We start from the raw sequence: 18,729 nt of genomic DNA, 5'->3' as shown, positions 1-18,729 counted from the left end.
GATGATCCAGTGGATGTTGACAATTTGATCTCTGATTCCTCTGCCTTTTCTAAATCCAGCTTGAACACCTGAAAGTTCACGATTCATATACTGTTGAAGCCTGGCTTGGAGAATTTTGAGCATTACTTTACTAGCATGTGAGATGAGTGCAGTTGTGAGGTATTTTGAGCATTCTTTGGCATTGCCTTTCTTTGGAATTGGAATGAAAACTGACCTTTTCCAGACCTGTGGCCACTGCTGGGTTTTCCAAATTTGCTGACATATTGAGACTTTCACAGCATCATCTTTTAGGATTTGAAAGAGCTCAACTGGAGTTGCATCACCTCCACTAGCTTTGTTCATAGTCATGCTTCCTAAGGCCCGCTTGACTTCACATTCCAGGATGTCTGGCTCTAGGTGAGTGATCACACCATCATGATTATCTGGGTCATGAAGATCTTTTTTGTATTGTTCTTCTGTGTATTCTTGCCACTTCTTAATATCTTCTGCTTCTGTTAGGTCCATACCATTTCTGTTCTTTACTGTGCCCATCTTTGCATGAAATATTCCCTTGGTATCTCTAATTTTCTTGAAGAGATCTCTAGTCTTTCCCATTCTATTGTTTACCTCTATTTCTTTGCATTGATCATTGAGGAAGGCTTTTTTATCTCTCCTGGCTATTCTTTGGAACTCTGAATTCAAATGGGTATATCCTTCCTTTTCTTCTTTGCCTTTAGCTTCATCATGTGTATATTATGTGGGACTGCAGTTATTATCCAATGACATTTTTATGGAGGGGAACAGATGTAGTTTGGGACTGGTAATATGATGTCAGGTATTCAGTCAAAGAAAAGATTGGGGTTATGAATTCAAAATTCATTTTTGCCTAATTTTTATAGTACATGCGTGTGCTAAATTGCTTCAGTGGTGTCTTTGACTCTTTGAGACCCTATGGATTACAGCCCACCAGGCTCGTCTGTCCATGGGATTCTCCAGGCAAGAATACCGGGGTGGGTTGCCATGCCCTCCTCTAGGGGATCTTCCTGACCAGGGATTCAACTCGCATCTCCTGCAGCTCCTGCATTGCAAGCGGACTCTTTACTGCTGAGCCAATGGGGAACCAGCTTTTACAGGAACTACCTTCAACTTTTCCCTGCTTGACTTGAGAGAATGGTATTCTACACCTCACCACAGGAGAGTTCAGCTAATTTCTTTGCTTATTAAATTCTTCACCTTTTTAATATTTGCTTTGTTAGCTAATAAATAGATTATAGTTCTACATCATAGCTTTGAATGAAATTATGTAAATCACAACATCTGGTATATAGTAAGTGCTCAATTGATGTTAACTATTACTATTATTATGTGGTTACTTTTTCAGATCTTTTTTCTTTTAAATATTTCACATTCTTTAAATACTTGATTAAAATGCAAAAAAAACAACAAACAACTGTCCTTCAGCCAAAACTCAAACTTACACTGCCTTCTGGTAAGACACTGTTAGCTTCCTATTGCTGTTATAACAAATTACCATAAATTTAGTGACTTACAAATTTATTATCTTACAGTTCTGGAGAAAATTCTAAAATTGTCTCTCTGGACTATGATCAAAGTGTCAGCAGTGGGCTGCTTTCCGTTCTGAAGACTCTAAGGCAGAATCTGTTTCCTGGCCTTTTCCAGCCTCTAGAGGCTACATACATTCTTTGGCTCATGCTTGTTCCTCAAACAATTGAATCACTCTGACCTCTGCTCTTGTCATATCTCCTTCTCTGACTCTCCTGCCTCCCTTTTTTACTTTTAAGGAGTTTTGTAATTACACTGGGCCCACCTGGATGAGCCAGGCTAATCTCACTATCATATCTGCAAAGTCCCTTTTGCCATGTAAGGTAACACACTCACAGATTTCAGGAATTATGATGTGGACATCTTTGGGCAGCGGTTACTCTGCCTGCCCCAGAAACTTCCTGAAATTACTTATGATAGACCAAAGTTGGCATTATATATCAGCAAAGGGAGGGAGAAAGGATTCTTATTTCTCTGTCCTTTAAATGGACCTCGGCCAAATGTTGATAGCAAATCAAAGACAAACCCTTCGACTATTTGTTTCCTTAGAATTGGGCAAATTTTTTAATCTAATAGGTTCTGGATACCTTCCTTAAGATTTCAGTCTTAGCAATATTTTATATACAGTTGACCTTTGAAAAATAGGGATTGAATTGTGCAGGTCCACCTATACACTGATTATTTTCAATAAATACTACTACAAAACTATATAATCTGAGGTTGGTAGTATCTGAAGATGCAGAACCACAGATTCCAAGGGCAGACTGTAAACTTATCCTCAGATTTTTGACTGTGAGGAGAGTCGATCAATGCCCCTAACTTCCGTGTTGTTCAAAGATCAACTGCATATGTGTGTGTGTATATATATACACACACACATATCTGTTTATTTACATATATAGAACCATCTCATCTATCCACAACATGGCAATATGTTCCTAAGCTAAAGCTTAGGAAATGCATATGTACACACACATACACATACATATAGTCACATACAAGCTGTCCTGAGTAGCCAAAATACTGACAAAAAATTATTAAGACTATTGTGTTTCACTCATAGGAAAATCTTAGACTCATTCTGAGATCCTATCACTTGATGTATAGTTCTAATAAACTTGGCTATCTTGTTTTCAAACCTTGGCCAACTTCAAGTAGAAAATTAGAAGAGCAAGAAGGAAAGCTCTAGGCAGGTAAATTGACAGAACTAAGAAGACCTGAAGAAATATATCTCAGTCAAGAATGTGCCTTGTTTATATTATATAGTCAAATGAAACAAAATATTAACAAATCTGTGCATTCAAGTCAAGAAAGGAAAGTGAGAAATATGAGGTGTTTTCAGGAGAATCTATTAATTCTCAAACCTTTGGGTAATCACTAATTTTCTGGGCTTTCACTTCTTCATATAAAAAAAAATGCAGACTATTTGATGTCTAAGTTCTTGTCTACTCTAGAATTCTATGATTTCAAATGATGATAATATCTTGTCACAGAGGAGAAAATCAGAAGTGCTATGTATTATGGTATATATTATTATTTTTTAGTGTATTTACAATATGAACCTATTTATGTTACCACACTTAAATACCTCAGTTGTCTGGGATGATTAACAGTGAGGCAGGCAGGGCAATGAACTTCAGTAGTGTCACAACCAGAACAATAAGTAATATTTATGATGCTTTAATCTAACTAGCAATTAACAGTTACTATGTGCCAGGCACTGTGCTTGCTGCTAAGTTTTCATGAGAAATTAATTTATTTTCATGTTTCCAGGAAACAGGTGGAGAGCAATTTGGTAATAACCAAATTAAAACTTTAGGGAATTCCTTGGCAGTCCAGTGGTTAGGACTTTTACTGCCAAAGCCACACTGTGCAGCCAAAAAACAAAGCAAAACAAAACAAAAATCTTCAAAAATATGTAAATGTTTTGATCCAGAAATTCTTCCCAGATACTGTTCAACAGAAACTTTCATGCAAGTGCTCAACATATCTGTTCAAAGATGCTTACTTATGCATTGTTTGTAATAGTAAAACAAAGGAAATGACCTAAATGTCCATCAATAGAATGAGACAGACCTATATATACCAACATGAAAACATGCTACAGACACAATATGAAATGACAAATAAATTTATGACAGTATGTTTTTCTGTTGTTGATATATAGATATAAGAGTATGCATTAAAAAAAGAATATGCATAAAAATAGCTGAAGGATACACAGCAAACAAGGGACAGGATTATGGAGATTTTTTCTTTCTACATTTTTTATAATATTCACTTAAAAATAATAAACACATTACATAGGAAAAACAATACAGATAAAACAAATGTAATAATACAAAATGAGAGGTAAGACAATAAATAAAATATTTTAGCAATATTTTCATGAGGGATTACTGAAACTTCATTTAAAACATGTTTTCCAAGAATTTGAAATAGATAAGTTGTTTCACCTGCAGTTCTCTAACCCAGTAGCTAGAAGCTGTGAACTTTGACTCAGTTTACCCCTTTCTTCATCCTGGTTGGTTCCAGCTTTAAGTAAAGCTTTTCACCTGAACTTGCTCTTTAAGAGCCCTGGATTCAGAACAGGGGAAAATAGTGAGCCTGTGCATGCCAATTTGTTTAAGGCGAGTCTCTCAGAGGAAATCATGTGCATGTCTGTTTACTTTTCCTTGGAACCTAGAAGGTCACCTCTAAAAATAACCTCGCTCAGTGTCAGAGCTTCCGTGACACAGAGGTACATGCCTCACATGCTCTCTGCAGTTAGCGCTCCATGCCAGGCCTATCAAGTTCCCCAAAGGACTCAGACTAGAGAGGAGGGGAAAACAGATGCCAGCTAAACCGTCCAGCTACCATTAACAATGGATAAGCTCTCCTAAAAAAATGGCCCATACTTATTCTCATGGCTGACATTCTAACTAATGACATTGAACTTTTAAATGTTTATTGGCTGTTTGCATTTATTCTTTTGTGAACTTCCAAAGGAAATATTAGGAGAATTTCTGAACCAGAGCACCTGGCTTTGCAATAGACACATCTGAGATGGTTAACCAGCCTTTACTTTTCCAGGGTCGCAAAGACTTGGACATGACTTAGCCACTGAACAACAACAACCTCTTCCAGAAGGGTTCTGAAGCTCATGTTAAATTGGTGGGCCTGAGAAACTATGCCTTACTTGGGAATATGTTCCATTTGCCTCCGACCTCCACTTCACTCCTAACTGATTGAATATTCCCTTAACTCATGTTGGGCGGAGATCACCTTGTGGAAGACTTTGAAAGCCAGACTATGCATTCTGAACAAGGGAGCAAGATGATGAGAGCTCTGCTTTAAGATTAATTGGCATTAATTAATGCCAACAGACTTGCAAGGGAAAAGTGAAGAGAAAGAGATCGGTTAGAGGTCTATTGTTTAAGTCAGAAATAATGAAAGTCTGAACTAAAGTCATGTGCAGGAGAGAAAAGGATAAAAAGATGGTAACTGAAGAAGCAGAATCTATGGAATTTTATGGCTGACTGGATCCGGGGTGCAAAGGAATTCCACATGTTCTAGAAGACTCCAAGGCTTCTATTAGGAAACTGGTGGTGCCATTACAGAGATGTCCCACACTGGGCTCTGAACTCATCTTCTCACACCAACAACTGTTTTGTTATCTATCTTCAATTGTTCACATTCATTTAAGCCTACTCAAGAGTCTCCTATATTTTAAAAACAAAATAAAGCAAACAGAAACAGACCTTTCCCCTTGAGAGGCGGAGAGAAAAGTAGGCTATTGACATCCTCACCTTAAATGTAAGGAGCCAACACAAGCTATCTATGATTAAAGGAATGAAAAATAGAGCATAAGTAGGTTGCGAAGGTTGCGAAGGCCAGCAGAGAAATAGAATGGTGATACAACCACTTTGGATGAGAGAGGTATAAGAGAAATAAATTTTTATTTAGCATAACAGGAAATTAATAGATAAGGTCTAAAGTAAATCAAGAAATAGTCATATTATGAGGTTAATTAGCAATATGGAGGTTACCACAACACAGAAGTAGTTCAAAGTAGTTGTCTCTGGGCTGGGGAGGGTAACTCAGAGGATTGTTGCTTTTTTGAACCAACTGCATGTAATTTTTTGATGTGGTTTTCTCTCTTTTCTTGAAATTTTTTGACCACACCATATGGCATGTGGGATCTTAGGTCCCTGACCAGGGATTGAAACTGCACCCCCTGTATTGGAAAGAGGAGTCTTAACCACTGGACTTGTGGGGATGACCTTGACATGGTTTTTGAAGTTTTTTTCTTTTTTTCTTCAATATGACAAAGATAGAAGTCTTTTAAAAATCCTCCATAAATTCACATTTTTTTGTAGTTACCATTAGTTCTTTTTGTCCTTAAAATATATTCCTTAATATGTAGTAATAAAAGCCAACATTTATTGAATCATTGTTATGTGCCATCATTGTTAGCACTGCTTTATTTTCATCATCTCATTTAATCTTCACAGGCAACTTGCTGTAACTAGACATCTTGAAAAAGTTGTCTGTGTTCACTATCCACATTTGCTTACCATCCAATCTCTCTTCAACCCACTCCAAACTGATTTTTGCCACCCAAACTCAGCTGAGACTGCTCTGGGTAAGTTCAGTTCAGTTGATCGGTCATGTCCGACTCTTTGCGACCCCATGGACTGCAGCACACCAGGCTTCCTCCCAGAGCTTGCTCAAACTCATGCCCATTGAGTCAGTGATGCCATCCAACCATCTCATCCTCTGTCGTCCCCTTCTCCTCCTGCCTTCCGTCCTTCCTAGCATCAAGGTCTTTTCCAGTGAGTCAGTTCTTCACATCAGGTAGTCAAAGTATTGGAGTTTCAGCTTCAGCATCATTCCTTCCAATGAACACTCAGGACTGATCTCCTCTAGGATGGACTGGTTGGATCTCCTTGCAGTCCAAGGGACTCTCAAGAGACTTCTCCAACACCACAGTTCAAAAACATCAATTCTTCGGCTTTCAGCTTTCTTTATAGTCCAGCTCTCACATCCATACATGACTACTGGAAAAGCCATAGCTTTGACTAGACGGACCTTTGTTGGTAAAGTAATGTCTCTGCTTTTTAATATGCTGTTCAGGTTGGTGATAGCTTTTCTTCATAGGATAGGAGCAAGTGTCTATTAATTTTATGGCTGCAGTCACCATCCGCAGCGATTTTGGAGTCCAAGAAAATAAAGTCTGTAACTATTTCCGTTGCTTCCCCATGTGTTTGCCATGAAGTAATAGGACTGGATGCCATGATCTTAGTTTTTTGAACGTTGAATTTTCAACCAGCTTTTTCACTCTCCTCTTTCACCTTTATCAAGAGGCTCTTAAGTTCCTCTTTGCTTTCTGCCATAAGGGTAGTATTGTCTGCATATCTGAGGTTATTGATATTTCTCCCGGCAATCTTGAATTCCAGCTTGGGCTTCATCCAATCCAGCATTTTGCATGATGTACTCTGCATATAAGTTAAATAAGCAAGGTGACAATATACAGCCTGATGTACTCTTTTCCCAATTTGGAAACAGTCCATTGTTCCATGTCTGGTTCCAACTGTTGCTTCTTGACCTGTATACAGATTTTTCAGGAGGCAGTTTAAGGTGGTCTGGTATTCCCACCTCTTTGAGAGTTCTCCAGTTTGTTGTGATCCACAGTCAAAGTTCTCAGTAAGGACACCCATGATTTCCCTATTGCTGAAACTGGTTACACTTTCAGTGTCTTAAATGCCACTCCTTTCCTCCTTTGCATCCACAAGATCACACTGTTTTGGTTTTCTTCCTGCTTCTCTGGTTTCTTGTCAGCCTCCTTTAAGGTACTTTCTTCTACTTAGCTCTTAAATGTTGGGTATGCCTCAGAGTTCTTTCTTCAGTCTGCTTTTCCTCTCACTTTACATTCCTTTGGAGTATTCATAGATTCATACTGCTTAAGTTACCACTGATGACACTCAAACCTCCATTTCTATCCCAACAGTTCTTTCTCCTGAACTACAAACCCACAGACCACTGTCTACCTGACATCCTGATTTGTGTGTCCCCCTAGGATTTCAACTCAACGTGTCCCAGGTGAAATACATCAACATTCCTCCATCTTGCCCCTTATTCTACCACTATCCACACAGTTGCCCACTTCTAAATGTGAACATCATCCTTGATTCCTTAGCTGCCCTCCACATCTAACAACATATAAGTATCCATTAAGTTCTATACAGTCTCCATTATGGATTTCTATTTATCCTCTTCTAGGGGGCCACTACCTTAGTTTGCTCCATGACATCTTTTATTTGGACTATGGCAATGGCCTGCTAATTGGTCTCTCTGCCCTCCAGAGGGATTCTTTTTCATATGCAAATCGGAACCAGCCTCTTCTCTGCTAAAAATGTTCAATGCACCCTCAACCTGGATTCTTGCTGGCTGCTCACCTCTATCTCAAGTCATTTCTCTCTGGCTCCTGCCACACTGAACGGCTCACAGACTCCCAACTCTTTCTCCCCTGTTTTCAGGCATTTGCAGCCACTGACCCCTCTGCCTGAGATCACCCCTCTTACCCGCTTCTCTTCTTTGTAGTTCCCATTAATACTTCTTGATTCAGCATACCTCCTTGATTCAGTTTCCTCCTTGGTAGAGGTGTTTTCTGACCACAAAGGCTGTGTTGGGTGCTCATTCTGTGTGTTTGCACAGGGCCCTATCATAGCACTTACCACACCACCACATCTACCTATATCTTCCCTGTTTCTCTCACTAAAATTGCAAACCTGTAGGGGGTAGATAATAGATTATTTTTCCTGGCTGACAGCATCCACCCATTGAATGAATTATGGGGGTGGTACTACTCATTAGAAAGAACATGGGGTCTGGATTCAGACAGACCTAGATTTTGGTTTCTTCCTCTTGTTTTTTCAGTTATAAGATGCAGATCACAGTTCTTTCCTCATAGAACTGTTGCGGAGATGAAATGAGGTGCCTAGCACATGATGTGGCACGTTGGAGCTTGGAGTCAAGTGTGTGTTCCTTACCCAATTCAGAGCAACCTGAGAACCTGGTGTGAGGGCAACAGGATGAATTCAGGGTAGGTCATGCAGGAGGAGAAGCCAGTGGGGAGCAGTGAGTTGCGCCTGAAGCTGAAGTGGGAGCTGGAGGTACAGGTTTAGGAGTCATCAGTGCTCAGTCCTGAGGCCTAGGAGTAAATGAGACTGTACACTGGGGAAGGCTTGGGCCTAGGTTTGCCTTCCCAAAAGAAGGAAGAAGAAATGTTTTGAGGAATGTTAGAGGAGAACAGGAATAATCAGAGAGAAGCAACAGTGTGACACATTGCAGAGAGGTTGAGGAGAATGTGTCTGTGGGCTTAAACTTAATGAGGTCACTGATGTCCTTGGAAAGACTGTCAGTGTCTGTTTTGTGTGGTTAATCATTTGTTCTAGTTCACAGCAGAATGAGGGGGGCCATGTGGGACTTGGAGTTCCATAGCAAAAGCCATCAAACTGATAAGCAGGGAAAAAAGAGCTGAAGACAGCAATAGCGCAAAAACTGTTCATAAAGGCTGAGTTGGGGCACAAGCCAATCCCCAGATACCAGGGATCTTCCCCACCTGTCTTACTCAATAGTCCTTTAAAATATCATCAGTCCATTAATATGAAAAACAAGGCTTAAAGAAGTTAATTAACTTTTTGGAAGTAAGTGATGAAATGACTCCACAGCCCTTGGCCTGCTGGGGGTGAGGCAGCTTGGGGGAGGGGACCTGGAGAAATCAGTCTGGGAGTCAATGGAGAGGTGTCGCAAGGCTTCTGGATAGTTAGGGGATGTTTTATGTACATAACATACTTCCCTGACACTGCTGGCCAAGTCGTGAGTGAAGTTTGCATGCATGCATGCTTGCCAAGTTGCTTACTGTACACCAAAGGCTACATCTAGAGCTGCACAGCCCCACAACATTTCTGCACTCAGAGAATGTTCACCATCTGTGCTGTTGAATACAGTAGCCATTAACCACATGTGGCTACTGAGCACTTGAAATGAGGCTACTGTGACCAAGGAATCGAACTTTTAATTGTATTTAGCTTATTAGCTAATTTTAATTAGTTTATTTTTTTAAATTTTTATTTATTTTCTATTTTTTAGCCACACCACGTGGCACGCAGGATCTTAGTTCCCTGACCAGGGATGGAACTGGCACCCCCTGCATAGGAAGTGCAGCTCCTAAACCACTGGACCACCATGGTAGCCCCTAATTTTAATTAAATTTAAATTTTAAAACTGATTCAGTTATTGAAAAATTTTAAGTATATTTTGAACAATAGTATTTGTTGCTGTTCAGTCACTAAGCTGTGTCCGACTCTTTGCAACCCCATGAACTGCAGCATGCCAGACTCCTTTCTCCTTCAATATCTCCCGGAGTTTGCTCAAATTCATGTCCATTGGGTTGATGATGCTATCTAACCAGCTCATCCTCTGCTGCCTTCTCCTTTTGCCTTCAATCTTTCCCAACATGAGGGTCTTTTTCACTGGGTTGGCTCTTCACATCAGGTGGCTAAAATACTGGAGCTTCAGCTTCAGCTTCAGTTTTCCCAATGAATATCCAGGGTTGACTTTCTTTAGAATGGACTGGTTTGATCTCTCTGCAGTCCAAGGGACTCTCAAGAGTCTTCTCCAGCACCACAGTTCAAAAACATCAATTCTTTGGATAAAACTACCTTTTCAATTAAAAATTTTGTTAGCATTCAAACTGATATTTGTTGTACATGTAATATACACTAGATTTCTAAGACATATGAAAGAAATGAATGTGAAATAGTTCATTCATAAATTTTAATTGGCTACATGTTGAAATGATAATATTCTCAATTGTGCTGTGCTTAGTCACTCAGTTGGGTCTGACTCTTTTCAACCCTTTGGACTGTAGCCCACCAGGCTCCTCTGTCCATGGGATTTTTCAGGCAAGAATACTGGAGTGGATTGCCATTTTCCTCCTCCAGAGGATCTTCCTGACCCAGGGATCAAACCTGCATCTCCTATATTTCCTGCATTGGCAGGTGGATTCTTCACCTGCTGAGCCATCAGGGAAGCCCCAATATTTTTGATATGTTTATTTAAATAAGTACAATATTAAAATTAATTTCACCTCATTATAGAAAAAAATTTAATGTGGCTACTAGAAAAATGTTAATTGAACCTGTGGTATGTATTATATTTCCATTGGACAGCTTTGCTCTGAAGGTGTAGGGTCCTGGTACTAACAGAAGCTTCAGTCAAGTGGTGGGGTTGGAAGGCCTTTCCCCACCTTTTACTACTCTAGTTGTCTCCATTCGTTTTTTCTCTCCATCCTTCTTACTTCTCACACCCTTGAGGTAGGGAAGGGATTAGGTACCTAATCATACCTCTACAGAGTATTTAATTTTAAAAGACAGCAGAGGTCATGTAGCTGCTTCACATAAAGAAGTGGCTCACTGTAACTGGATTTAAGGCCTCTGATAGGGGGTATTTGGCCTTCTACAAGTCTCTGTTGATAGGTGTTGGTGGCATCCTTCTTGGATTTCCAAGATTGTCCTGATTTACAGGTTCTGACCACATAAGTATTCACACTTGTCAAACTTTGAATCCCAGTTTAAAATTCCAAAATGCATATCTATGGGAAATTATATGTTCTGCTTATCTATAATACCACTTTATTATTTAAAATGAGCTTTTCTGAGGAGTTGGAGGATACATGTACTTGCAAACCTGTTTTGTTAAAGCCCCAAATCATAGCTGGCATTTCTGGGTGACAGAATAAAACACTGACAACTGTACATCTCCAAAGTTGGCTCTTTGGAGCCTCTATTAAAAGGACATGTAGTAAAAAAAAAAAAAAAAAGGACATGTAGTAGAATCTCTTATTTATTTTTGATTTTAAAACAATGTAGCCTTGGGGAAAACAATAGAGAGAGGGCATTTGGGTAGACTCACATTGTTGCTGAGAGGACTAAATGAATTCATATATGCAAGGTGCTTGGACCAGCGTTTGAAATATAATAAACCCTCAACTCAAAGTTAACTATTAATATAAAATAGGCACAGGATTCTTCTAGCACACACATACTGTGTGCTGGAACTTACGTGGTCATATGTGATCACATCTGATTCCAATTAGTTATTATTGCAAGCACACTAGACTATCTTACCCAACAGAAGGAAAAGGTTAGAACAGTCAGACCCCAGGGAGCTGCATACAGCTGGACCTCAAGAACTTTGAATGCTGCAGGCACTCTCTGTCTCTTGTCTGTGCCTCTGTATGTTCTGATTTCATTCTTGCTAACTGTAGATGAGCTTCCTCACACGGCCAGAAACCAACAACTCCCAAAACTATCTCTTACAATTTCTTCCACTGGAGAGAGCTTCTTCTGAGTTATAGTTGAAAAAAAATAATCCAAGGAAAGGGCTATAGGTGACTTAGCTTAGGTCAGGTCCCCATCCTTAGACCAGCCTACGTTGGTGCTGGGAGCGAGGACTTACAAGAGCCTGGTTGCTCTCATGGAAAACCAATGGTTGGAGTTTGGGTACAGAAATTCCCCAAAATAAAGGAGACTGTTGAGCACACCCTTGCCAGACTCAGACGTGTGCTGGGGACTTCCAGAGAAAAGCCTAGCCCCAGCTCAAAAACTGCAGCAAATTGAGCCTTTCATTTAACTGCTTCCATTGCAGCTCATCACTAAGTTTTCTTGAAGGGACATTCAAACAGCCTATCTATCCATGGTTGCCAAAGTTTACCCCTTGTGCCATGGATTTACCTCTATACACAACAGGGAGTAGCTCCTCCATGTTCCTCCATCCTGTAGGGTCTGAGCTTTTGTTAACCATACCCTTCTCGGGGTGGGATTACTTCACTTGTGCTGACCTTGGAACACCGGGTCGGGGTTAGATATGAATACTGCCTACACACTTGCTGATTGCTCCCGAGACTATCCCAGAAGGGAACGGCCTGGGGTGAAAACAAGGAGATCTGGCCTATGTCAATGTAGTGTCTTGGGAAAGATAGATCAAAGAAAGTTTTGTAGTCTGCAATAGAAATAAAAGCTGGACTCAGAGTGGACTCTGCACCTCAGCCCAATAGAGGCTGCAGGTGCCCTGACCCACTGCACCAGATTTCGTGTTCTGTTTCCATTCTTGTTGCTTGCTCCCAGACCTTTGAGGCAACAGTGGGCGCCCAACGTGGGGCTGGAGCGAAAGTGAAAATATAGCGACTCAAAGGAGAGGCCTCCGAAAATTCTGGCTGATAAGTCTTCAGCATTTAATCAGGGTTAAAATGGGAAAATGTTGAGAGTGCAGAACAACATTGCCCATATATTTGTTTATTAAGACAGCTCTTGAAAGCCGGAGGAGCTTCTTTTAGTGAAGGGCGATTATTAGAATTGTTACAAGCAGTGGATAAATATTGCTGCTGGTTCCTGTCAATAGGGATGTTAGATTCTAAAGTCTGCGAAAAAAATAAAATAAAATAAAGTCTGCGAAAAGATTGGAGCCCAGTTAAAGAAAGAACATACAAAAGGAACTCCGCTCCCTGTTTATATTTGGAGTACATGGGCATTAATTAAGTCAGTACTGGAACCTTCGCAGACTTCTGATTCTTTTGATGAAAGTGATGATGACTCTTTTGAAAAACCTCAAAATCAATATAGCGAGGCCAATCACCAAATTATGTTCAATCAAGGTTATATACCAAGATTGGGACTGGGCAAAAATCAACAAGCAAGAATTTATCCTTTGAATACTCAAGATCTCAAATCTCCCCACCCCCTTTTTAATTGGTGGCTCAGATGGTAAAGCGTCTGCCTGCAATGCAGGAGACCTAGGTTTGATCCCTGGGTGGGGAAGATCCCCTGGAGAAGGAAATAGCAATCCACTCCAGCATTCTTGCCTGGAAAATCCCATGGTCGGAGGAGCCTGATAGGTTACAGTCCATGGGGTCGCAAAGAATCCTACATGACTAAGGGACTTCGCTTTCACTTTCTTTCACTTTTCCTTTTCACTAGTGGCCACTGCTCCTATTAATCTTCCTCCACCCACACTTATACCTCTTAATTGTAAAACTGATCAACCTGTGTAGATAGAGCAGTGGCCTCTAAAACAAGAAAAATTGGAGGCTTTACATAAATTAATTAATGAACAGCTTAGCAAGGGACATATTATTGAGTCCTTTAGCCCTTGTAATTCTCCAGTGTTTGTTATATGAAAGAAATCTGGTAAATAGAAAATGCTTACTGATTTGAGAGCTGTTAATGCTGTTATTGTTCCAATGGGTGCTTTACAACCTGGTCTACCTAATCTTAGTATGATTCCAAGAAATTGGCATTTGTTTGTTATTGATCCCAAAGATTGTTTTTTTATTATTTCTTTATGCCCTGATGATCAACCTATATTTGCCTTTTCAATTCCTTCTATTAATTTAGAGGAGCCACATAAAAGATTTCAATAGACTGTGTTACCTCAAGGTATGCTTAACAGTCCCATTATTTGTCAAAATTTTGTAGCCAAGGCTTTACACCCAGTGTGACAGCAATTCCCTCATGCATATATCATTAATGATATACTGTGACTAAAAAAAAGAGAAATGACATTTTTGACACTGAATAGCCATGGTATTCTTTAGACTCTGGAGAAAACTGGTTAAAATAAAATCTTTTTTCGAAATTGCAAAACCAGTTCTTTTTACACGTGCAGTTAGGAAAAAGCTGACTTGTTAAAATACTTTTTTGGAGCTCCAATTATGCCTGGGAAACAAAAACAGGCCTGGGAAAAAACCTGAAGTTAACTCTTATCATGTCCTTGGGATGCACAGCCCACTCTATCTGGGACTCCAGCCATAAACAAATTGGTAGAACTCAAACCAAAAAAAGAAGATGGGGCAAAAAGATATTTTAAATTTCAAGCGGAAAACTATGTCTGTCTATCTAAATTTATCTGTGTCTTAGTGTGTGTCTTTGTTTTTGGATAATATGAAGTTAATTTATAAATGAGCTCTATTTAAATTCAGGTTCACATGAACTGAAAAATATTCAATATTAAATATCTAACATTGTTTATTTGCTAATCTAATTAAGACATGTCTTAAGTCATCAACATTGTGTAATACTTTTATTGTGCCTAGGTTTAAGGTAAACTAAATTAGTCAACAAAAAAGTAACTCTTTATATATGTAAACATATATAAATAAGATCAAAACATCTATATAAACTCTATTAAAAATAATTATATTTTAGAAATGTCTATCTAAAATAATCTCTTAGGATTGGGGTAACTTAAATTTCTAGAGTTGTACTAAACTAAATGATAAAAGTTTACTGAATAGCTAGGTCATTTCCAAATAAAGTAAGATTTTAAAACATTAATTACTGAACACTAACTTCCTCTTACAGAAGTTTTTCTTACAGAGAAACTAAAGAGATTTTGGACTATTTATAAATATGTTTGGTGCCTCCTGAGATGTTCTCTATTAAAAAAAAAAACAATAAAAAAGCAAATTTTTAAAAAAATTTAAACTGGTATTTATGTTCACCAATCTATAAAATGCTAATATATAAGACAGTTCATGGTTGCTAAAGAAAAGTAAGATGTGTGTTTTTAATAAAAAGGTATAAGGAATGGAATTACATTCTATTAAGGAAAAAGGAAGTACATCTAAACTTACAAGCTGTTCTCTGAATGGGCAAATAGAGTGATGAATACAAAAATGTAAAAAAGGTTTGTGGCAAGTGGAAGAGAGTTTTATGCATGATACAAGTTTCCTAAGACATTAAACTGCCTTTGAAATCTTTTACTGTTACTTTGATTAAGTTAATAGCTATTGTTTCACAATGAATATAACCTGGTACCAATCTGAAATTTGATTTTTCCTTCCTGTTAAAAAAAACAAAGTCTTCTTGGACTATGGCTTTTGATAATAGACTATATAAATTTCTTTGTCTTTAAGTGATTCCTACTTGCTTTTAAAATCTTTTGTTACTTTGATAAAATGAATGAGTTTTATTTCACGGTGCTCTTTGGAGACTATGACACACATAGACAAAACTCATACTGCTTCTGCAAAATTAGCTCCTCATCAGGAAATTTAAAATGGATAAATAATGGCTATAAACAAAACAGTCAGGGCTATGGAAAGTCTAAGATGGCCCCTTGGCTTTTCCTGGCTCCCTGACAACCCTCAGTTTTATTTGATAAGATAAAGCCTTTCCTGGCTGTAGGGTTAATATCTCACAATGAAAAAAACTGGTTAAAATACATTCTCCGTGATCTCCAGTGATTGGGACACCCACTTTGCTGGACAGGTCGTACAGACATTGACAAAAACTTCACAAACTTCTTGGAGACTATCGTTTTTACCTACATCCTCGGTCGTCAGGCAAGGACCTCAAAACAAAGGGATTGGTTACATGAGACTGAATAGATTGCTAAATATGACTACAATTTTCATGACTTTTTGTCTGACATATTACTGGCATATAATCTTTGTTTTCAGATATAAAAAAGCTCTTCTCCTCAAGTCACTGATGGTTTAAAACAAATTAGTGATTTACACCTGTGGATAAAATTAAAACATTTTTCTTTTCTCTCTGCCTCGTCCCTCCAGAAATTGGAAACAGCTGGGTTCTGAACAGCCTCATCAAAGTAAAAAAAAGAAAAAAAAAATATACATCCAAACATATACAAAAATCTCAAGAGTATACATCCAAATATATTACAAAAATCTCAAGAGTATACTGGGAAGCCCTAAAAGAAATATCCACCTAACTGATGTCAGGCCTATGACATCTAATGTTTCACTGAATCTTAAGTTCTAGTTTTGTTAATTAAGATCTGTATTTACTAAGACTCACTTCTTAGGTAATTCCTTATGGTTATGTTACATTGCTAAGAGGCCTCATTAAGTTAAATTAAAAAGGACATTCATTAAGTTAAATTTAAAAGGTCCTTCATTAAAAAAGACACTCTAAGTTTGTTTCTAAAACTTATCTCAGTAACCAGTCTTTAAATAAAGATCAGATGCTCCAGGATCTACAAGAAGGAAATTAACAACAAGCTATAGTCATTTAGAAAAGGCAGAGGAGTCTACGGCCATACCACCCTGAACGCGCCCGATCTCATCTGATCTCGGAAGCTAAGCAGGTCGGGCCTGGTTAGTGCTTGGATGGGAGAAAAGGCAGAGGAACAGAGATCAAATTGCCAATATCTGCTGGATCATCGAAAAAGCAAGAGAGTTCCAGAAAAACATCAATTTCTGCTTTATTGACTATGCCAAAGCCTTCGACTGTGTGAATCACAATAAACTGTGGAAAATTCTGAAAGAGATGGGAATACCAGACCACCTGACCTGCCTCTTGAGAAACCTGTATGCAGGTCAGGAAGCAACAGTTAGAACTGGACATGGAACAACAGACTGGTTCCAAATAGGAAAAGGAGTACATCAAGGCTATATATTGTCACCCTGCTTATTTAACTTATATGCAGAGTACATCATGAGAAATGCTGGGCTGGAAGAAGCACAAGTTGGAATCAAGATTGCTGGAGAAATATCAATAACTTCAGATATGCAGATGACACCACCCTTATATCAGAAAGTGAAGAGGAACTAAAAAGTCTCTTGATGAAAGTGAAAGAGGAGAGTGAAAAAGTTGGCTTAAAGCTTAACATTCAGAAAACTAAGATCATGGCATCTGGTCCCATCACCTCATGGGCAACAGATGGGGAAACAGCGGAAACAGTGTCAGACTTTATTTTTGGGGGCTCCAAAATCACTGGGGATGGTGACTGCAGCCATGAAATTAAAAGACGCTTACTCCTTGGAAGGAGAGTTATGACCAAACTAGACAGCATATTAAAAAACAGAGACATTACTTTGCCAACAAAGGTCCGTCCGGTCAAGGCTATGGTTTTTCCAGTGGTCATGTATGGATGTGAAAGTTGGACTGTGAAGAAAGCTGAGCACCGAAAAATTCATGCTTTTGAACTGTGGTGTTGGAGAAGACTCTTGAGAGTCCCTTAGACTGCAAGGAGATCCAGCCAGTCCATCCTAAAGGAGATCAGTCCTGGGTGTTCATAGGAAGGACTGATGTTGAAGCTGAAACTCCAATACTTCGGCCACCTGATGCAAAGAGTTGACTCATTGGAAAAGACCCTGATGCTGGGAGGGGTTGGGGGCAGGAGGAGAAGGGGATGACAGAGGATGAGATGGCTGGATGGCATCACCGATTCGATAGGCATGAGTTTGAGTAAACTCTGGGAGTTGGTGATGGACAGGGAGGCCTGGCATGCTGCAATTCATGGGGTCGCAAAGAGTCGGACATGACTGAGCGACTGAACTGAACTGAACTGATAGTCATTTAACAGACTAAGTCAGATGACTTAAAGATGTCACTGGGCTATAACAAATAAAAGTTCTTGACTTAAATTCTTACTTATAATTTTATTATTACTGTTAACTATATTGTTTTCTATATTGCCTGTTTCAAGAAATGTCCCTTACATTGTCAAATGTGTGATTGAGCCACTGATATAATGGTGGTATATAGTTCCATATAAAATCCATAGTTACAATGGATGTAACTCATATATCTTCCTTTGGTAAACTCTCTTATGTACATATGACTATTGATACATTTTCTCAATTAATATGGGCCACTGCTCACTCCAGCGAGACTACAAAACATATACAAAGACATTTATATGCTTGTCTTGCTGTTATAAAACAACCAAAAACTATAAAAACTGATAACGGCCCTGTTTATACCAGTAGAACATTCCAACAATTTCTTAAAATTTGATCTATAAAACATTCTACTGACATTCCCCATAACCCACAAAGACAGGCCATAATGGAGAGGGCTAATTAATCACTTAAACATATAATACAAAAACAAAAAGGGGGAAATGACATAGGACAATAAACAATATTGAATAAAGCTTTATTTACTCTCAATTTTTGAATATTTCAACACAAACTATGGAAACTGCAACTGAGCGACATTTTCAGTCTACATCCACAAATCCAATTAAGACTGTGATTTGATGGCAAGATCCACTAACAAATGCTTGGTCACCAGGAAAGTTAATTACATGGGAAAGAGGGTTTGCTTGTATCTTCCCAGGAGAAGGTCTAGAACCTGTGTGGATTCCAGCTCGTAGAGTAAAACTGAGCAGAAACAA

Source organism: Dama dama, chromosome 11 (genome assembly GCF_033118175.1).
Source record: "Dama dama isolate Ldn47 chromosome 11, ASM3311817v1, whole genome shotgun sequence".
Classification (NCBI taxonomy): domain Eukaryota; kingdom Metazoa; phylum Chordata; class Mammalia; order Artiodactyla; family Cervidae; genus Dama; species Dama dama.
The sequence above is the reverse complement of the archived record's forward strand: the minus strand, read 5'-3'. Positions refer to the sequence as shown.